Source organism: Malaclemys terrapin, chromosome 17, assembly GCF_027887155.1.
Source record: "Malaclemys terrapin pileata isolate rMalTer1 chromosome 17, rMalTer1.hap1, whole genome shotgun sequence".
Taxonomy (NCBI): Eukaryota; Metazoa; Chordata; order Testudines; family Emydidae; genus Malaclemys; species Malaclemys terrapin.
Window position 1 is genome coordinate 6,487,668 of NC_071521.1, and position 22,365 is coordinate 6,510,032.

Below are 22,365 nucleotides of genomic sequence, written 5' to 3' on the forward strand. Positions count from 1 at the left end.
CTGGCTGGCCCCCCCAAGCCCACCCGACCCCTTGGGTCCAAGCTCAGGCGGCAAGTCCGAGTCACTGCTGGTGCCATAACATCCACGGTGCTGTTAGTGCGCTAGCTGGAGTGGAGCTAGGGCAAGTCTGTCTACGCGGGCGGGCAGGCTGGCCCTCCGCTACATTGTACCTATGTCCCTTTACTTCCCCACAGTCCCCTTTCCTTGAAATAAGGCAGGTTGGGGTTCCTGACCTCTTGCTCTGTTCACGTGTCTTTGGAGCTGCTAGTTTTCTTGCACGTAGTTGGTGTTAAATGTAAAGCAAGGTTAAAACAATAGGAGCTGCTGTTGGTCCTCCAAGTCTGGTGTCTAGCCTCTGGCAATAGTCAGTGTTTCTGGACAAGGTGAAAGCCTCTCCAAAAATACATCTAGACACGAGCAATGGGGGAAAGGTCCTGGGCCTTTTAGTGGTTGCCTTGCAGGTGTGGGAGCCTCTTTTTAAGTGGAAAGTTTTGCAGCATTTGACTGTCTGGCCTCCTGCCGCAGTGAGTTCCACAGGTTGTGACCGCCCTCCGTGTGAAGAGGCATTTCCTCAGACTCGTTCTGAGCTGTCCAGCTGAAGGCAAAACGCTGCTCATCACCGTCGCCTTTGTTGTTGCTAAAGGCTGACAGCACTCTTGTTGCTTTACAATCACATGGATAGACATAGGTCCCTGGCTGCCGGGGTGTGATGGACACCTGAGGCAGACAAAACAGTTCAAATGCAGTACATCAGGTGGCTGCAAAAATCCGAGGTGATGCAGAGATCTGTGTTTATGTGGTTGCTGAGAGATGGGGACCTCAGGGCTGGGAGAAGTGCGGGCTTCCTGGAGGAGGAGGGAGATCATTTGGTGCGTGTGAAGAAGGAGGTATTTCCACACATCAGGAGCAACGCGGGAGAAGATGCGAAAGGTGGAGTGGGAGAAGGATGCAAAGAGGATGGTGCAAGTGCTATAGGGCATGGCTTCATTAAATGTTCCATAGATGGAGGGAGGCCCAGGACGATTGTTGGGAACAAAAGGGGTTTTGTGGTTTGTCACCAGGAAAAGACTGGGGCCTGATTCTCCCCTTCCTTGCCCCGTGTGGAATCGTTTTCTGCTGTGCCACATGGGCGGGAAATAGTGCAGTGGTGTGAGTGAGTGCAGAGTCCAGATTTGGTGCCACGCTCTGCACAGGTGTGTGCATGAGCCAAGGTGCAGGGTGGTGGAGTACTGGGCTCCAGGGAACAGAGAGATGCAGATTAACAGCATCGCTATGAATTCTGAACGAAATCCTCTTGTGACGGGCAACAAACCCTCTACTTCCTCTCCTGCAACACTCTGCTGAGCTCCGGATGGCCTCTGATTGCTCTGGGTGACGACGCAAATTTCCAAAGGGTGGTAACTGTTTGTTTGGCTGTCTGACCACTCATGGGCGCCCCAGGAAGGAGCCTCCAGCAAGCCCTTGCATTGACCTGCAGTGAGTGACATGCCTCAGCATCCCAGGGCCTGACTCATCCCTGAAACCTCTACAGGCATTGCCCTGGTTCCCAAGAGAAAAGGCGAGATGCTGCATGACTTTGTTGCAGCGGACAAAAGCGCTTTGATATCCCGCCTCTCTCCCGCCCCACACACACTGTGCCCTGGACAGGTTTCTCTATGCTCCCCTGGTAGACCTTCAGATCTAAGCAATGAAACCCGAACCAGGATTTAACAGAGCAGAACTCTGCAAATCCCTTGCCGATTTGGGGGTGGGGCGGATCGAGGGAGGAGAGCTGTGCGGAGGATTTGATGTTTCAACTTTGCTTTCGTTCCAATTAGGAATATAAACAAAAACATTTAAAATTCTCTATCAAAGGGAAGACCCTGGGGTCTGCGAGGATGGACTCTGGAAATGACCCCGGGGCACTCTGCCTGGCTGGTTGGCCTGTGGCCACAGGACCTGGAAGTCCCTTCCCCTGGGACTGCAGACTCTGGAATCCTGTTTCCCTGTAGCCTGGCAGGTGGGTTGCTGAAGTTAGACAGAGGAACCGGCAGGACACCAGGCAGGTTTTGAAAGCTGTCCAGGGTGTAGCAGGCTGGGTCGGTCGGAATCCTGCCTGGCTTTCCTGAGACGTCATCGAAATCAAACGGTGTCTGTGGAAGGTTTTGGTTTCGACAAATTGGGGAATTTGGATGAAAACCCGTTTGGTCCAACCTGTTCTAAGCAGCTCTCGTCGCCACTGCTCCAGGGTTTCCATTCTTTGGAAGTGGGGCAGCCATGACTTAGCATGGTGGCAGGGGGCTGACCCCACATGGCCTGTGTTCATAGCCAGATTCTGTATCTCATCCCAGTCTCGCCGTTCCCAGGCCCCTGTAGGTGAGGGGGGAAACACGGCGAGTCACCAAACGGTGCCCTGCAGTTCTTGACTGGAAGGACAGTGCTTGCAGTGTGTGTGTTCTTGGAGACCACAATGAAAACAGGCCCTCAGCATGCCGAAAACTAGTGTCCAAGTACCCCCAGAACAATTCATATCTAGCGATGGCCTCTCTTACACCAATATCTTTCATGCATCAGACAGACCTCGTTTCTCCCCATAGATGCAGTAACGTCCCGGGAGGCTGTTGGTTAGTTCAATATGACCTTATTAGGGCTGACACTTTTCTCTTGCGCTGGTTATTTTGTTATTGGCAGCAGATTGAAAAAGGATCGCACAGCGGTCTGAGTGTGTTTCTGAAATGAAATTAGCCATCCCTGTTTGCGTAGCGTGTTGATTTTGAAGGTGTAGCCGGGAGTTGAAATACCAAAGGCCTTTCCAGAGGATTCATTCCACTTGAGCTGTAAACGCTTTCGGCCGGGCTCAGGCCCTGTGCTGCAGTGGGAGCTGAGCTGAGCTCTCTCAAAGCTAGTTTGGAAGGCTGCAGCCGTACCAACCAGGCAATCGGCCTCATTTTGCAAGGCCGTCCTTCCACGGCTCTGCTCGTCAATTAATTAGCTCGGATCCTCCATTGTTTGCGACACCTCATTAGAAGCCTCCTCCCTTTGGCAGATGTTTTGGTTTTGAATGGCAGCAGGAATTAACCTAGAAGTTGGATTTGCTTCCTTGTTTTTTGGTTCTACGACAGAGCTGAGTGTGGCTGAAAAGCGCCTGTGTGCCCATCTGAGACGCAATGTTTAGCCACACAGCAGACCCAGCAGGGCAAGATGCCCCCACGTGGCGTGGCCACGTTGCCTCAGTCTTCTAGTGCGATGGAGCTCCGGGGGCTGGGGGTGTTTGATAATCCCAGCTGGTGGGCAGGCAGCCAGCTGAGGGGGCTCCTACTGTATAACAGGGCTTGTCTACGTGGGGAAATTGACAGGCAGAACTACACAGTGGATGCTGGTTATCTGCAGTCCCAATAAAGGCCGCTTTCGGTCACTGGCGACGCCAGCCCAAGAGCCGATCCCGTCCCACTCACTTTAACGTTAATGGGATTTGGAGACTGGCAGCTGCCGTGCTGCTGATTGATAACCATTTGACATCCCAGTAGCCCCTGCTCCCTGTGGCAAGCCCTGGCCACAGGCAGGTTTGCAGGGCTGCAGCCAGGGAAGGAAGTGCTGTGATGTGCTGAGCCTGGTCCCTGGTGCCAGGGCAGAGTGCAGCTGGGAGAGGGCAAGGAGAGGAACCATGAATCCCCAGGACTCCCCTCCCCACTGCCACCTTCCTTGCCCGCAGCCTTTCCTCCAACCTGCAGCGCTGGATGCCAGCCGGGGCTCCCATTACCTCCTGTGCAGGCAGCGGGTCCCCGTGGGGCCGCCCCATGCTGCCGTCTCAGGCACGGGCCTTTGGCTTACTGGAAACTTTTGGATAATAGCAGCATCTTGCTGCCAACCGAGGTTGCTAATAAGCTGTGCTAGTCTAATAATACTGCTCTGGCGGTGCTGCTCCCTGGGCCGACGCACTGATCTGGAATAAAAGCGACCTTTTTTTTCCACATTGCATTGGAAGCGGTTTAAGCTATGGGGCGGGGGGGGGACCACTTTATTCCAAAATTGCGTCCACACGGAGAGATGTATAATTAGAGCGCTGGCGTTCAGCTGATCCGTTTCCCCATGTAGACAGGAAGATCGGAGCTGAGGCCTCGGTACTTAGTGCTGTTCACACCTCCTCCCTCCAGACCTGTCTCCCTGATAGACTCCCCCACATGCTGGTTCCCAAGTGAATGCAGGACTGGAGCTGAGCTGAGCCCGGAGGAAGATGGGGCTTCCCACCAGGGAGAGGCACATGGGGTGGCTTGCTTCCCCTCCCAGCATCTAGAAACTGTCCCCATTCCCTAGCACCATGCCCCTAGCTTCCCCAGTCCTCAAGACCTCAAACCCCTGGAGATCAGCCAGTGCTGGGAGGGTTAAGCCTTTTGCAGGGCTAAAGAGAGATGGGGGATGGGAAGGTTGATAATTGAAACTAATTATTATGCAAGGGAGTGAATTGGGGAGGGGCAGCAAATCTTAGGCCCATCAACCTTGCCATTGTCCCCTCCAAGCCCAAGGCTAGTGCTGGGCTGGGTTAGCATCCAAAGCCGGATTTCATGTCCCCCTTTGATCTGAGCGTTTATGACTGACTGAAAGCGAGGCCGGTCTACGTGCCTAATTATCACCGAGCGAGAGAGTGGCTGCGTTAATCAGATGGCACTGTTTGTTTGAGGCTTTTATAGGTTATAATGACCTCATTCATCAGCAGTGCCAGTGATCGGGTTTCCAGGGTCAGGTTTGTTCCAAAGAGAAGGACAAAATGTTCTTAAATAAATAAATAAATTAATAAAGAAAAGCGACCGACGGAGGGGAGCGCGGGAGTGAGAGGAAGTGAACGGTGGGCCTGTGGCAAACATCGGAGCTTTCCTTAACGAACTATGGCCTGCCAGGGAGGGACTTCACCGCAGCTTCTTGGGCATGTCCGAGAGGGGAGGTAAATACTGTCCTTTCTTTCAGTGATGTGGCAATTTCTGAAGCATGGCTTCTTGGCATCTTTTACCAGAACCTGGGTGCGGTGTGATTGGGGGGTGGGGCTTACCGGTTTTCCAGCATGTTGGAGATTATCTGACTACAGTTTACTGATACAGACCAATTTCTACTGTGGGGGGGAAAAAGCCAGAATTTTTTCACCTGAGTTGGAAAATCTGGTATTGGTCCAATGTCTGTGTCAGGGCTCTTCTCCCCCCAGCTCCCGCTCACAGGACAACATTGACCAGTCAGCCTAATCTTTATTTTCCTGCTCACTGCAGCTTTCCTGATTGGATACAGCATTCTTCTTCACCTCCTGTTAAAGCAGAAATTGTAGCTTCTCTAGAGGTTACGTTAAAAAGCTGCCATGTTCTACCCCAGATGTAGCTGCATTTCAGCAGTGGATGAAATGATCACCTAACCTAGGCCTGAGTTAGGACTTTCAGTGAAGCCCCAAACCAGATGAATTTTGACAACCCACCCCTGGGTTTTGTCCTTTTCTACAGAGGTTTTTCACAGCTGTATTCCTCTGTGGAACAGATGCGTATTTGTCTAACAAGTACTCCTGTTCTATTTGTCTTTGTATCTCTCTACGTGTATCTGCACCCATGGAAACAACTACAGGACATGGGCTGTCACTAAAACATGTATTTGCGCTGTGTAAGAATGAGCTTTCATTTCAAGAGAGACAAGGAAATGCTCAGATTTGTTAGGGTAAATGTGGAGAGCCTTTGCAGTGACCCTGTGTGTGATCACGGCGTGTGTGTCACAATAGTTGTGTGTGTATAAATGAGAGAGGAAGGATGGCCTGGTAGTTCAGGCACAGGAATTAGAGTACAGACTCCTGGGTTCTGTCCCTGGCTTGTAGGGTAGATCTACTCCGCACCTAGACACCCACGGCTGGCCCGTGCGTGCCAGTGGGCTCGGGCTAAGGGGCTGTTTAGTTGTGGTGGAGACGTTCAGGTTTGGGCTGCAGCTGGGACCCTACAACCCAGGCTCCAGCCCGAGCCTGGACAGCGACACTGTAATTAAGTAGCCCCTTAGCCGGAGCCTCAGGAGCCCGGTCAGCAGGCCCAGGCCAGCCAGGGGATTTTAATTGCAATGTAGCCATAGCCTTAGACTAACTCCCTCCCCGTGTGAATTTGTTGAAGTCACTGATGCACAGGGGAGGTTAATCCTGCTCCTCTGCTTCACAAGGGAGCAGTGAGGCTCAGTTAATGGTTGCAAGGCACTTTAAGGGTGCCTCCAGTGGTCCCAACGTGTACTAAAAGCATGGTTACCGTTACTAGCAGCAATTCACAGCACGGGGAACAGACAGAGGCAGGGCCGGTGCAAGGATGTTTCACGCCCTAGTGAAACTTCCACCTTGTGCCCTCCCCGAGCCCTGCGGCAGCTCCCCGCCCTGAGGCGCCCCCTCACGGCAGCTCCCCACCCCCCCGTCCGTCCTGAGGTGCCCCCTTCGCTGCAGCTCCCCACCCCCCCAGCCCGGGGAGCCGTGCGGCAGCTCCCCATCCCAGCTCACCTCTGCTCCGCCTCCTCCCCGAGCACGCCGTCGCTGCTCCATTTCTCCCACCTCCTAGGCTTGCGGCGCCAATCAGCTGTTTGGCGCCGCAAGCCTGGGAGGGAGAGAGGCAGAGCGGGGCGGCATTCTCATGGGAGGAGGCAGAGCAGAGGTGAGCTGGGGCGACCCTCCCCGCGCCTCCCCTGCGCCAGCTCCCTCCGCCTAAATGCCGATGACGACCGGGGCGGCCGAAGATCTGGCCGCTGCGGTCGCCGCCGAAGAAAATGCCGCCCCCCAAATGCTAGTGCCCTAGGCGACCGCCTAGGTCACCTAATAGGTTGCACCGGCCCTGGACAGAGGAAAATGTGTGTCTGTACCAGGAAGCAGGCGAGACATAGAACTGACGTTGGGACAAGTCCCGCTTTATGGGGTCAGTAAATCTGGTGGTGAGAAGCTCTTTGAAAACCCCGATTCTTTCCATTTCAGAGCCTGGGGAAGGTTATTTGGTGGCTCTTTATTCATGTGGATGCTAAAATCAGCAGATGGCGGAGGGGGAGCATTGTTAGAAATATTCTACCTGTTTGAAGTCAATTGAATTGCTTTCTAGATTCCTCTGGCGGTTTCTCACTTATGGTCTCCATGAATCTGGGCCTGGAACTGAAACATAGCCAGCTGTATCCTCAAACTACAGACGTTTACTGCTGGTTATTTTCACGTCTGATTAATGGGCATCGCATTGCGTTTGGAAAAGGCTCATATCTGATCTGTCTCTTCTGCTGTTTTGGCTCCTCTTGCTGGGTTCCTTGTGATCTAATTAATATTCCTTGAACAATTGGCTGTTTGGAGACAAAGCTGGAGGCCAGAGGAGCGGGATGGCGGCTGGAAAAGGCTTGTGAAATCAGCGACCTTGTCATGCAACCCAAACATGCCGAGCTTAAAGCAGCAAACAAAAGCAAACCAGAGGAACAAAGACAGAGCAAATAAATGGGCTGTAGTCGTTCCTCTGCGCAGGGGTATGTGGGTCTGAATACAGCAAAACTGGAAAACAAAGGGTTTTGCAGTACATCTGCTCAGGAGAGGTTGGCACTTCTATTTTAATTTAGGGCCCAGACCACAATTTCACCCCCCAGAAAGGGAGAGTCTCCCTCACAAAATCAGTGAGTGTCAGGGAAAGGGAAAGGCCGTGAATCTCCCTAGAGAACCTGTTCTCATGAGATTTCTGACACGAGGGCTTGGACTTGTCCCCTCTGAGTAAAGAACACGGAGAACTTGCTAGAGCCCGTTACTTCAAAGCCTTGTACAAAGGAGAAGAAGTCTCCTCGTCTGCAATGAACAGCTGGGGAAACTGAGGCAGGGAGCAGTGACGTGACTTGCCTGAGGTCACAGAGTGAGGCAGGGGCAGAGACAGGAATAGGAACCACTGGACCGTGCTGTACGAGGTTTGCATTTGATTTCAGAGGTCGCAGGATGGCGGCTTCTGTGCCATCCACACTTGTCGGGGCTCATCCCAGACGAACCTTCTGAGATTGGCCCATCACCAGTTTCGAGATGGCTCTGTGCCGGACCCTGTCCTTCCTGCCCTTCCCCCACCTTCTCTGCTTCTTGGGCCAAGAGTTTGAGCCTTCTCTCCTATCCTGCTGCTTTGCATTGCACTTCGCATCCCCGGGGGCAGCAGCGACTCATGTGAAGCGTGGGGTCCTGCAGGGAGGTGCCTTGCGTTGCCTTTGGTAGGGCTTTCCCCCATCTACTGGCCAGGCTGGGACTGGCGGCGCCTACAGGCTCTGTTTAAGTGAGGCAGTTATTCAGTCTTCCCCCCGGTGGCAGGGGTGGTCGTTACCACCCAGCCAGCTGGGTTGGGGCTGGAACAGAATTTGTTCACTCAGAGAATGTCAGAAAGCAGTGAGCATTTGGAGCCCAATCAGCACCCAGCTGCGGCCCATGTGACACCCTCAGGGCCATACAGGTAGTATATATGTTGTGTGGATGCAGCCCACATAGCACATAGAGACCAGCATAGAGTACTTGGGTTGAGAACCACTGGTACAGAGATTGGCGTTGCAATGGCCGTGTGCAGACAGAGCAGTCATTCTGCGTTCTGATAGGAGCTCACAAGCAGCCTCCCCCGCAGAACCTGTTTTATTACGAATGAGAAGAGCGGCCAGGACATCCCCTCCCTCTCCAGTCCCCCCTCCTTGTTTCCAGCAGGCCTAGGGGATTATGGTCCAGGGGATAGGGCACCGGATTGGGAGTAGGAAGGCTCTGGTTTATGCCTGGTTCTGCTCCTGACTTGCTGTGTGACTTTGAGCAAGTCACTTCCCGTCTCTTTGCCTCGGTTTCCCCGTCTGTAATGGGGAGATGCCTTACGTGCCTTTGTAAAGCACTTCGAGCTCTATGCATGAAATGATACTGCGGCTGGTTATTTTCTGCCTGGGGTTCAGCTAGGTCGTTTTGGTATCACAGAGGAGAATTCAGTGCCCGGTGGATATGTGTTCACACCTGGCACCTCCTTGGCACTTTCAGTAGAGTGACTGAGGGCAGAGCGGGCCTTGGAAACCACATGCCCCGTTCGCTCCTGGAAGATGGCGGGCCTCATGGAAGCAGGCTGACGCAGACTGGGGGCTGGGGAAATGGGACCAGGCGGGAAACCTTGCACGGCTTGCACCTGTTCTGTTTTTCAGTGCAGGAGGTCAGGCGTGGGCTCCAGCCTCTTTCACAGATACTCAAGGGGAGAAGGACGGGTGAACCCTCGGGGCTGCCTACGGCTCCCGTGCTTCCGGAGCACAGCAGGGCACTTTGGAGCCCGGCTGAGAGAGAGATGAGACTGTGCTGTGTAGCACTGGGACTCTGTGGAACGACACAAAGGTTCCAGTTCTGAGACGTCCGACTGGCCCCAGCATTTGAACCTTCTCGCCGGCAGGCAGCAGAGAGAGCTGTCAGTCAGTTCCTTTTAGCCGGGGACGGTCTTTGGCAGGGCTCTTCAGAGGGGCTTCTGCCCGAGGTGGGATGCCTGCTATGAAGCCAAGGAGCCTCTTGTGGCGGGAGGGGCAAGTTAAAAGCTGGTTACTGGCAGGTTTTTGCTTCTTGGAGAAAACGAAGGGAACCTGCTGTGCAAATAGTGAGGGGAAGCCAAGGCAGCTGCCAACAATGGCAAACATTGTCCTGTGCTGGGATGGGATCCAGCGAGCAGGAGGCATAAACAGCCCAATGTGCGCTCGCTGCTCCCGTTAGAAACTGGCGGTGGGGGTGGGGTGTCACCGCTCGGAGGCAGAGAGATGGCTCCCCGGGCAGGGGCACAGCTGGCTTGGACCTGCCTGGCGGAGCGTCGTTTTTCAGGCTCTGCTCTAGATAGTAAGACAGGCCTTAGCGTGTGGCACTTTGCAGCACTTCGCGATCCCTGCAGCACGGCTGTGAGGAAGGTGAGTCTGACCTCTGTGCAGGCCAAGGCACGGAAAGGTTAAATGACTCACCCAAGGCCCCAGAGGGGAGTCATTTTCAGAGCTAGATTAGAACTTGTGAGATCGTGGTTCCTAGATCTGTGCTCAGAGCACTAGGCTATGCTTCCCACATGCCTAGCGGGTGCTGTCCCCTCTCCTCCCCCCCCAGGTTCGCTCAGGTCTCTTTGGTACATTAAACAGAGCAGGGCCTTACAGAGCTCCTGCTCTCGCTCCCCTCAGCTCCTCAGGGGCTGTTCTCTCCCTTGTGGAAATTGGCATGGATCTGGGGAAACCTGCCAGCTGGGCAGAGGGATGGGAAGGGGGTTTGGTCATGTCAAAAGGGGGTGGAGATGCTAGACAGAAGGCAGAGAGCTGCTAGCTGGAATTTTTCAGTGCATCCCTGAAGTGAAAGCTGTTCCAGGGCTGTTCGGGCTTTCACACCCAGCAGCAAGTCAGCCTGAATCCACTTCGCTGGACAGCAGCAGCGTGGCAGGACATTTGGTGACGTCGCTTCGGATGGCAGGATGGTCGGGAAGCAGAGCAGGGGACCAGCATGTGACAGCTTGGGCTCTGGGAGAGCTTTATCGCTTGTCTCCTTGGATGATTTCCTCATCCTTCCCTGCGCTTAGTCCAGCGCGATTGCATTGGTGGGGCGGAGGGCCTGGACAGGAATACCAGGGGCCACTGCCGGCAATTCTTGAGGGCCAGGTGATCAGTGAGTGTTCAGAGCCTGGTGCTGCAGGGAGGTCACAGGGTGGCTGATCTGTTCTGCACAGGGAAGCCCACGGAGGGCCCAGCAGAGAATGCCGCGGATGAGGACTGATGAGCATGTGGAGAGCTGTGCAGAGCAATGTCCTATCCGGGGTCCGCTTGCCCCTAACCTGACAGCCGCTCAGAATGCCTGGAACGCCAAGCCTGCTAGCGGTGGCCTCTCGTAGCTGTCTGGGTGGCGTCCGGTCCCTAATGCTGAACCGTGCGGAACAGTGTGTCACTGATTAGAGAGCAACTGATCTGTCTGGGGATCCCCACTTTCCTCTGCTGCCCTGTGGTGAGCTTCCTTACAGACTGGTTTCCCGTCAGCCCGTTTCAAGGGCAGGTGGCGAATAACGTCAGTGGGAAGCCAGACCCATTCCTGCAGTTCAGAGTAAGCTAAATTGCAGGGATTCAAGATGGCACCGCTGCAAAAAAAACCACGGTCACCTTTACCCAAGAGCTTTGGAGGGATTTTAACCCTTTCCTACTAGCCCTCCCTTGAGGAAAGCCTCCGTCTCTTCTAGCAAACCCAGCTGCCCAAGGTTCGGTCACATTTCCTGACTACACTCACAGCACTGTCAGTCTTACGTGTCTGATGTTACGCTGCTACCTCCATACTTAGCTACACAAGTGGCCTGATTTTGGGAAGTGCTGCTCATCTGTGGCCATGCCAACTGTCTGCACCTTATTCTTCTCTGGCTCAGGCAGCTCTGACACTGGTGAAATGCCCTTGATTTCACCAGAGTTACTTCTGATTGACCCAAGCATGAGGGAGAACACACACTGGTCTGGTTTATGATGATCAAACAGCTGTTTAATAGATATTTAGACTAGACGATCTTATTTATAGTATGAGCTCTGTAGGGTAGGGAACCTCTCCCACACATCTAAGTACTTTTATGGCCCCATCACTACAGTATCTGAGTGCCTGAGTAGTGCAGTGGGCATTTTGTCTCCAAGACTTTTTTGCTTCCTCTTTCATGGGGAAGAGTTTAATATGGCGGAGAAGGGGCGAATGCTGTATCACTCAAAGGGTTTTATAGAGATGACTTGATGACTGAGGTCTCTCCTTTATCATCTCAGTGAACAGAGTAAGGCCAGATCCTCAGATGGTGTTAATTGTTATGGTTCCATTGACTTCCGTGCTAGCTACACTGGTTTACGCGAGCAGAAGGGCTGGCCCAGTAGACCAGCACTCAGGACAGCTGTAACTTGCTTAGCACAGCGAGTGGGAGTTCCCTGGGGTGGGTAACACTGAGGACACACCCCGTGGGGGAGCCCACAGTCCAGCACTGCCACCCACCTCCCATCATGCACTGCCATGGGACGCGTCAAGGTGGATCCTCCGAGATGAACAGCAGCCCGGTTTGGTCACTGAGCTCTCTCTCGCGCCGCCCCATTAGCAGCTGGTTCCTTCTCATCCTTGGCCAGATGGTGCCCTGTTAATAAGGCCTGTGTTACTAACGCACGGCAGTGCGTGTGAGAAGCCAGCACCAGGAGCATGGGTCAGGGGCCCCTTTTCAGGGACTGGTGTTGTGGGCATTGGATGAGGAACTGCAGGACTATGAGTGGCCTGGGCCAGCTGCGGTTTGTTGGACCCTGAATCAGTCTGGAGGACACAGCTGCCTTAATGGTGCTTGTTTAGCTGCCTCCGAAGCCCCCACCCCTGTTCATTACAGCAGGTCACTGCTTAGCTGAGGCTCGGCTCCTTTTTGATCTCTTGCTTATTTCCACAAGCTGATAATCGCAGCGTAAGAAGCTCTAAGCTCTCCTGCAGCAGGCCAAGGGGCTGCCTGTTCCTCCCAGGACCCTGGGGTTACCTTATTGTCTCCCTGCTATCCTGGGGAGCCCCAAAGAGAAATCCCTCCCCCCCCCCCCCGTTTCAGATGAGAGGTAGGGTTCTCTTCCTCTGAGTCCATCCCTGCTGCTCCTTGAATGGCCCCCGGGCTTGCTCTTGATCAAAACAAAGCAAACCCTCCCACCCCCACCCTGTGGGGCCACTCACCAGGGGCCTAGCAATCCTGCTGTCACGCTGGATACTGGAGCACTGCCGCATCCAGGCCCCTGGCCCAGTCCAGAGGCGAATCTCCTGGATGCTTTTAGAGTTCCAGATGGACTCAGATCCAGCTCCCAATTCTCCCAGTTCCAGGCTTTGATTCCATCCTGACTCTATTTTTGGCCACGCAAAATTGTTAGGGGCTTGGCTGGGGTCTGGTTTCCAGACTCAAACCCCCCAGCCTCGGTTTTGTCGGTTGGGCCATACTGGTTCACGTATTCCCTTGAGTTTCAGAGCACTTTGCCAGCAAGCCTCCGCCGCCTCCCGCAGCCCTGTCTGGGAGCCAGACGTCCAACCCCGTTTTACAGATGGGGAAACAGAGGCACAGGGCTTTACCCAAATGCACATGAGTCAGAGCAGGGGACAGAGTCCCTCTAGCCCAGCATTGTGCCGCTGTGGCCCCTGCCCACATGTGCGCCTGGTTCCCAGTGCCTTGCTCTGACCACTAAAGACGTGCAGCCTCCCAAAAGAGTACTCACTCCTCCTTGAACGGCTTCCTTGAAAACCTCGATGGAAAAGCCATGCATTATAGGGCAGCTGGGTGTCCGTAGGGGCAGTTCTGTAGGAAAGTCTCTTTCAATGGCTTATCCACAAGGAAAGAGAAACCGGATCCTTGACGAACACTTGAGTCCATGAGAAACGGAATCATCTCATCCCCGAGGCCAGCAATGAATAGCCTCATTCTTTGACTTCTCTGCAGGTCAGATGCACTTTCCACCAGGGGATGATGCGTCTGTGATCTCACTGTCTCAGAGGAGGCTTTCCAATCCCAAGTCCTGCCTGTCCCATGTGGACATCAAAGATCTCATGGCAGTGCGGAAAGGCAGGGCTTGCCCTGTCCAGTATTTCCCTCTTAACCTTCCCCCCTCGCCCACTCCCCCAGTTACGTAACTGGGGGAGTGGGCGAGGTTACGTAAGGCATTGAGCGCAGGCTGCCCATCATGGAGGTGGCTGGCTTCCAGGAGCACACAGGTGGCTGAGCTCCGATGGGCTCCCAGGGGCCGTGTACTTGTGAAATATTATTAATGCTATTCTGAGCCAGGCTGCCGGAGGGCGTAGAACTAGGGTGACAACATTGTGGAGCATCTCCTGCCAAATCAAGCAGCTGAGAAGCTGTTTGGCTGAGAGGTGCGATTTTGCTGTTGTACATTCTATTTATCTTAAAGGAACAGTTTCGTCATGGGGGGAAAAACCCCTCAAAGCTGTTATCTTGGGGAGTTTGGGGATAACATTCAGGATCTGATATTCACTCAGCTGTTTGCCGTTCTTTATGCCAGTGAATACAGCTCTTCAGAGCTAGGCAGCACAAACACATAAGAAGCCTGTCTTCCCAGCGGAAACAGGTTCGCTCTGGCCGGACACCTGATGGTCCCAGCCAGTTAGTTGCTTTTGGTATGTTGAAGAAAGGGCCCAGAATGCAGAGCCTTGTCCTGAAACTCAGCATTTAGGAGGAGAGTCCAACTAGACTTGGGAAGCAGCCAGGTTTGATCCTGGCCCTTATCCACGGGGTGATCTCATGCTTCTTGTCACTACATCCTTATCCATTGGATTTTGAGCTGTATTTTTTCCCAGCCTGGTGCAGACCCCAAACACTGGTACACGCACCCTGAAATGGCTTATTTGCTTGGGTCGGGAAAATATCGAGTCGCTGAGTTTGTAACTCTGTAGACACAAGAGTCCAGCAGCTGGCTTTGGGGAGTCAACTTTTGCTGGATTCTCTGAACATCGCAGGCTCTGGCTATTTCCTGTAGCAGACAGAGCCCACGCTGGAGATCAGGGCCCCTTTGTGCTGGGCACTGCACAGACCCAGGGGGAGAGACAGTCCCTTCCCCAAAGTGCTCAAAGGTGGGGGGAGAAAGAGAATATGCTCATCCTCCGCACTATATAGGTTGGGGACTGAGGCCCAGAGAGATTGGCCGAAGGTTCCTCAAGGAATATTTGCTAGCACCAGATACCGAACCCTTCGGAGACTCAGTCCAGCACTGTCCCCTCTGCAGATAACTTAACCAGAGCTAGTCATGTTCTGCCTGAAAGCCAGCTGAGCCGCCACCCTCTCACCGCACTTCTTTCCCACACACTCAGCCACTGAAGTGCCAGGAGATCCCAGGACTCCTCTCCGCCCCCAAACCTTGCAGCCGTTACCAAGTCCAAAGGGGAAATCCCCAAAGTCACTATCCCATGGTTACAGGTACTGTGGCCATCCCTACAGGAGACGGCGGTTTCGTGGCCTTGGCCAGCAGTTCGGTTTCTGTGTCGTGTGGCCTGTCAGCACTCGTTCACTGTAAATAACCAGTATTATTTGTGTAGTGCTATCTCAGGACAATGGTGCTTGGGAAAGCAAGTGCCAGCCTTTGTCAGCCACGGGGAGGAGTGTTAATAATAGGAGAGGTCAAGTGGATTTACAGCAGCCGAACCCATTATGTGTTTGAAGACTAATTAAAGCCCTGAGTGAGCTGCTGCTCCTGCTACAGCCCCCTCCCCCAGCTCGCCCCCACTCCCTTTGAAGAGGTTGCTGTAATGATGGCGTTTTAGCTTGACACAGATTTCCCTGGTAGGTGTCAGCAGAATGCGATCAGAGCTGCGCTGTGTGCATTCCAATCACTAGACCACGTCTCGGGGCAGTTCTGATCCCTCCAAGCCGAGTCTAGTTTACAGGGCCCGTTTTGTGTGTGGTTTTTCAAAAACCGGGGGGCTGTTCTTGTGGACTGGTATTTACGGTAGTGCCTAGATCTCCTCGCCCAGGGTCGGACCCCGTTGTGCGAGGTGCTGTACAAAAATACACTGTAGGTCTGCACTACGGCGGCCACTGCGCACAGCAAGGGCATTGCAGCTGGGCTGCTGTGCCGCCGTGGACACTTCCTACATCAAAATCTGCCAGCCGGGCACAATTTAAATGCCATCGGGGGGGTGGGGGGGCATGCCAGGCTACAGCTCAAATAGCGCAGGGCTGGCAAGCCCCTTTCAGGAGCTGACCCCCAGATCCTGAACCCCAAGGCTCGAATCCCTTTTAGACTTTCAATTAACCTCATTGGGCTTTGGATCAGGCCCCAAGGGAGAGAGAAACGGCTCCTGAAAGCGTGAACGTTGAAGGGGGCCGAGGGCCAAAGCCAAAGCTTGTCGTGTTTTGTCATCATCTGTGGAGACGCTGGCACACTGTAGGGCAGCTCTAGTGACCAGGGTGGCCCTGGGTCAAGCCACTGAGCCAGTCACGTGAGCTGCACCGCGGCCCTGCCACGAGCCAGAGAGAGGGAAGCTAAAAGAACACCCTAGCCTTGTAGCTTTAGAGACTGGATTTCTGTGGGGCTTCGCTGTCAGGTTTAATCCAGCGCAGCCTTCCCACAGGGGCCCGACATGTCCCTGTCCTACAAATAGAGCTGCCGCTCGTTACATTTCCAGAGGAGCTTTGCTTTGTCTTTAACAGGGATGGAGTAGGCAGCTCCCTGAGGGTGGGGGAGCCTAGGAGTCATCAAAGCACATGTCACCTCGAGGAGAGCTCCTTAAACAGCTCCCTGAGTCACCGCTACACACGTTCTGCGGGATCTTATCAAAGCCTGACAGCTCCGAGGTGCCAGTCGGAGATGGAGGGTGTCTTTAAAAGAGCACAGCTCTCCCCCAGCATTCCCAGCCCACGCCCGCCTCGCGGGGCGGCACAGCGACTCAGGGTGAGGCCGGATTACAGGTGGGCTCTCATCTCCACGATTAGGAAAATTCCTGTTAACAGGTGGTGGTGAAGAGAGATTTTCCCTCCCGGTGGTTTCCATGGTCGCGTCTTATTTTGTATTGAGCTGCTACCGCTGCAACCGTGCACCACTGGTGACTTCAGTCTCGCAAGCCAAGCAAGGCCGGGCCCGGCTGTTGGGAGCCCTCCCTGGGAAATGCCGGTGCCGCAGGAAGCAGTATTGGTTATTGCTCTTTCCTTCCGAGTCAGTACTGACCTCTTCCCTTCAGCATACCGCCTCCCCAGCGCGCTGCAATTAAACGGTGCTGTGCAAAGAGAAGCGCGTGAGAGGATGGCGGTGGTGCTTGTTTCCACCAGGAAGCAGAATGCCTCGTGCTTGTGATCTTACAACGTGTTCCTCTTCTTCCTGCCTTCCATATATTTCACGCTTGAGAGAGCGCCTTGAACCAGCGCAACCGTGGCTGGGGGTGACCTGCAGGGCTGCCGGGATGTTCAAAGGCCCTTGTGGCAGCAACCAGCTGACCCGGCTGAACAATGGCTGGGGATTGCAGCACTGGCAAGGTGGACACAGGGGTTGTGCCTTGTTTTCCTGAAAGACGTCATGGGAAGAACCTTCCCGTAGAAACAGGGCAGGTGCAACCTTGGCTGAACGTTTCAATCGAAGACCCAAATCACACCTCCTTAGTGCCGCACTATGGTATAAACCCAGGGTCTCACTCCATAGCCTCTTGGCCCAGCGTGAAACGCATGGCATGTGCATGACCTCCATGTTAAGCAAGCCTTATAGTGCAAGGGGGACACTCTTTGGCTTGAGAAGCACTGGGATGAAACCTTGGCACTCAAGGGGGTAGCAAAGGGGGGTGCTTCATGTTTAGCTGGCCTCTTTGCCAGAGTAAAGCGCATCCATGGCATGTTGCCAGTGGAATTTGCCGGCACAGCTTTCGGAGTGCCCATAAATGCTTCCCTCTGTCAATGAGCGCTGATTAGATGGAAGGCAGCCTTCTCTATGCAGAGCCACAGCCCCCTACGGGTGTATGCTATCTCCCCATCCTCCACCCACAGCGAACCCCAGATAAACACCAGGCTCCAGCCGTAGGGGTAGGTGGAACGAGGGAACCTTACCCAGTCCCAGCTGTAACATTACTCCACCAGCAATATGACTGAGCCAATTCAACTGCTAACCTGAAATGGGTGCATTGGCTGCTGTCGGAGGTGCACAGTGTATAGCGATGGGCTAAGGAGCTGCCATTCGCATTGGAGGCTGAATCCTTACTGATGTCCAGCCTCTTTGGAGATGTGACCTCAGGATGTGCTTGTCATCTTGGACTTCTTTGGCATCTGGACTGGGGAACTGGTAACTTCTGGCTTTGACTGTTAACCCAACCCAAAACTGCAGTGGCAGGCTCGATCCAGGGATTTGGATCCAACCTTAGTGTTCAGATTTGAGGTTCTAATTTGGGCCTTTCTCTCTCTTGCTGATAAAAGTAGAGTCCCTGATCCTGCAGACGGATTGACATGGGTGGATCTGTACATCCTATTCTGAGTGCAACACATCACAGATTCCCAGCTGCACAGATCAGATTGTCGGGTCAGGGCTGTAGACAGCGTCTGTGTTCCATCCTAGCAGAGAACCTCACATTTTCCTCTCTTCCGCCCTCCCCTCTGCCTACACAGCGCACGTGGCTGGAGTTTGATCCCTTGATCCAAACTGACTCTTATAGTTTTGTTTCTAGGTCATATTGAAAGTCAGGATGGTGGGGGGCCTGTTTCTTGTGTGTGGTTCAGCTGCGACCCATGATGGTGAAATCAATCGCTGTAGTGCCAGCAACAGGGTACAGCAGACAGGGCCTTGGGGTGGGGAACTGGGGCACTAGTGTTCTGTGCCTGGCTCTGACACCGACCTGCTGTGTGACCCTGGACAAGACCCTTTGTCTTGTCTATTTGGCGTGTAAAACTGGGACTGTCTGTCGCTGTGTGTATGCACACTGCCTGCCCCTATATAGGGTGCCCGCAGCAATTGTACAAATAAATAGTAATAATAATATCCACCATTGGAGCTGAAATTTTACGAGACAATTCAGAACTCACTGAATGTGAATCATAGCCCTGAGCCTCCTCCAACCTGAACTGTAACATGAACTTAATCCAGACTGAAAAATCCTCTCCTCAGGACATCTCTGTGTATCTGGGGTATACAAAAATACAGCGGCTCTTGAGCCGTTCATGAGACTGTCAGATTTCCTTGTATGTCATGTGTGCTTCCTTAACCACACGTACGTTCTATTAAATTCCATTCTCCATTTGAATCAATATGTTTCCTGGAAGATGAGCAGAGAATAAAACGCTTGCAATCTTGTTTGATAGTCTCAAATTCCGAGCAAAGTGGGTTTCTCGTAATGGTCCCAATTTATGCATGTGAGTAACTTTACTCTTAGGAGTAATCTTAGCAAACCCGCCCACATGTGCAGAGTGGCTCACAACATGCGTAAAGTTACTCACGTGTAAATATTTACAGAACTGGGGCCTCTGTTTTTTTTTGGTTGGATACAAATGCAATAAAAAGCCTTTTAAAATCAAATAATTCATTTTTTCCAAGTGTCTTCTTCTAAAGCTCATCTGCTCCCCACCCCCCAATTATTTCACTGCAGAAAACACGGCACTGGAAATCCCTTTCAACATCAATGAGTGGCAAATTAACACCCCAGATGTGGTCAGTCAGTTTAGACCTAATGTTTTACAAAATTAGAACGCCTTCCATAAAACACGGGTCCGTCAATGTCCCACGTAGGCGTATAAATATATTGCCCCTTTCAAACACAAACCGAACATGTTTTGAAAGGCTTGGGTGAAGGTTGTTAGTTGTGACCAGCGAAGGGCAAACAACAGCATGAAGTGCCGCGGCTTCTCAAAGTGCCAGAGGGACAAGTTGCAGCAGCTTGAACTACTCCCGTCCTGGGTTCCACCCACCCAGCTCTGCCAATGCCCGTCATTACATGCATTATCTTGGGCAAGTCACTGAACCTCCCTAGGTCTTGCTTTCCCAGGCTCTTTTATGGGGCCAATATCCACCTTCACAAAGTGCTTTCATAGCCCTGTGCGGAAGGTGCTGGAGCAGGGCAAGGGTTTGTTGTTATTAAACAGCTCCTCTGGCTGATAAAAGAGGTAGAGGTGTCACGAGACGTCCCTGGATCCTCCCGTCAGTAGACAAGACGTACCACGATTCTGACCTATTAATGTCACTGCAGCGAGGCTGGAGAGTATCTAGCGGAAGCGTGCGTTCCAGCGCATCACATTGGATTCCTGCGCTGCAGACGCAGGTCAGACCCCTTCTCCTTCACTGCCTGATGCAAAGTCATCAAGAGGCCGGGGGGCCCGATGCTGAGCAGTGAAATTCCTGCTGCCCATGAGGGGAGCCATTCCCAAGGCCTGCCCTGGACATTGGAGAGGAAAAAGGCAGGATTTTTCAGTTCAGTCAATTCTGGTAAACAAAGAAAACAAAGCCTGAACCTACTTGCCATACTTCAGTCACTCCAGGAAATAGGAGAGCTTTTTAACTCTCCGAAAGGTGGTGGTGGCTGTGAGTAGTAATGTATAAATATAGGGAAATACAGAATGTGTATATGAGAGAGAGGTCGGAATGGGTGTTGGATATAGGCTGATATGGGGGGCTGTCTGTGGGAGGTAGAGAAAGGTAAAGAGGTAAGGACGGGTGTTTGTAGATACGAGGTGGTATAAAAGAGAGGGGGTGTATTTATGCGTATATCTCAAATATGTGCATAGCGAGAACATACGTATGTCTCTCTGTGCTTATCTCAGTATAGATCATTTTATGAAGGCCATCGCTTCTGCCTGCTTTAAGATCAGGTGGTGGCGGACGTATCCGGTTTTATAAAACGCAAAAACTGAAATGTGAAAAACATTTAACCCAGCCCAAATCGTCAAGCCAGAGAGATTCTGATTGGTTAATCAAGCTATTTAGCTCATAAGGGGGATATATTTTTTAAAAATGATTTAAAAAAAAACAACCCATGACCTTGAGTATCAAAAACAAAACCCCCAGATTCTCAAAAAAAAAACAACCCAAAAAACCCAAGCTATGAATACAGTCAGTCAGTTAGGTTGCTCAGCTGATGTTCACAAAAAGGTTTCAACTTGCTAGATTAAAGACCTCTGCAAACCTTAAAGACAGAGAGAGCATTTAGAAATGCCCCTGAGGTTTTCCGTTAGTCTGCAATGGGCTTCATAAACATGCCAATAAATACAGGGGAGAAGAAAAAATCCTACAGAGTAGCAGACACAGGTTTTCAGTTGCTCAATCTTTTGCATCCACTGCTGCTGCTGTTGATCAGTGGAGGAAAGAGCGAGAAAGAGAGTGTCTTTTTTTTTTTTTTTTTTTGCTGAATATAAGGCAGTTACAAATATCGCTGGGAAAAATAATCTGGAGGAGGTTGTGGGGGGAAGGGATTGAGTTCACCCTGAAGTTACTTTGGAGCCATCTGAAGAGATGCCCTGGTCCGTGATAGAGAATTAGCTGGATTCACGTTTTCTCAGTGGTTAGGTGAGTATGGAAGTCTCTGCTATTCTTGAGGCTGAGTGTGATAGGAAGATTAAAGGCACCACATTCTGGTGTTGGTTGCACCCCTGTGTAAATGTGGAGAAACTCCAATGAGCTTTGTGGATTTACTCCCAACTCAGGACTAGCTTCTGAGACCTTTACTCACACTGAGTAATACAGTACCTTACTCTTTGTCTATTCGTTTGAATGGGGCTGCTTGCAGAGTTATGTATTACTCGTGGAAGCGTGGCAAAATTGTGGTAACTGAGTTCAGAATTTGGCCCCATAACTGATTTTAATTTCACTCCCAGGTAATGAGATATTTGGAAGGTGTATTGGTTAACTCTTAACTTTTCCCTCATCTGAATTGGAAATCCTAGTGGCAATAAAGGAAGAACACACTGCCACAACTGAAAAAACAAATTGTTGTGTTACACCCCAATTACTGGGAAAGTCTCCGCTGAATACATATATTAAAGTAACAAAGGAAAGGTAGGTTTGTCAGATCAAAGATTAATGCTTTTATCTCCAATGGTCTAATGCTATTGCAAATACACTCAAGCAGTGAGGATGGAGGTGTATAATTAACGACTCTTTAGGTTGTTAGAAATGATCTCTATTTATCTAATCAGACACACTGCTCTTTGTTTTCACCGGGGTGCATGTTTGCTTTAGAACACTGGACTTCACCTCTCAAAGGCTTTGCTTCAGCAAGAACAAACCGTGGAATCTGCTTTAAATGTTTATAATGATCTTGGTTCCAAACCCCTCACTGCACATAAGGAAGGAGGCTGTCGCTTACTTACTTCAAGGAAAGTTCAGTGCCTTGAGCAGCTTTCAGGGAGCTGTGAAGATTTGTGGGGCCCTTTGAGTGGTCCTTAACACCGCCCCCTCCAGCCTTCTATTTCCCAACTCACCTATGGACCCCCTGTTTATACAGAAGCACCCAGAGAGAATATCTCTGGGAGCAGAAATAATAATCCTGTCCAGATTCTCTGAGTCTCGCTGATACCTAGAGGGTGCAAAGCACTCCTGGATCTCAGGGAGTAACCTTCACTGCAGATGCAGGAGAAAGATTATTTTGAAACGAATGTTGTCTGAGAAATGCCTTCTGTTTTTAATGGGAGGTTCCTGGAAGGTAACTCTTGTAACTGGGATGGGAGGAGCACACTTCGATTTGGGGTGGGGGCAGGGGAGCCTGGGTGAGAGCGCCTCTCCCCTCCATTCTGTCAGCGCCCGAAGATGACTTGTGAGAAGGGGGAGAGTGTGGCTTGGTGCTCAGAGCTGGGAGTGACCATTCCTGGGTCTCCCAGGCCCTTGCTGTGTGACCTTGGGTTCAGTTCTGGGCTCTGTCTAGGTTCCAAGGGACAGTGATGTCCTGGGGCGGGGGTGGCAGGAGGGGATTGGGCAGTGTTTGCAAAATGCTTTAAAATG

At 52.2% G+C, this 22,365-nt stretch overlaps 1 protein-coding gene and 1 long non-coding RNA gene across 5 annotated transcripts in view; one reads left to right on the forward strand and one right to left on the reverse strand.

Annotated features, from left to right (window-relative positions):
- GPSM1 (G protein signaling modulator 1) overlaps window positions 1–22,365 on the forward strand; it is a 147,533-nt gene that overhangs the window by 70,778 nt on the left and 54,390 nt on the right. The window lies entirely within an intron of this gene.
- LOC128825131 (uncharacterized) lies at window positions 11,429–13,519 on the reverse strand. Its single transcript, XR_008442611.1, has 2 exons — window positions 13,177–13,519; window positions 11,429–12,080 (listed from the first exon to the last, which is right to left on the reverse strand). It is a non-coding gene; the product is annotated as an uncharacterized LOC128825131 (long non-coding RNA).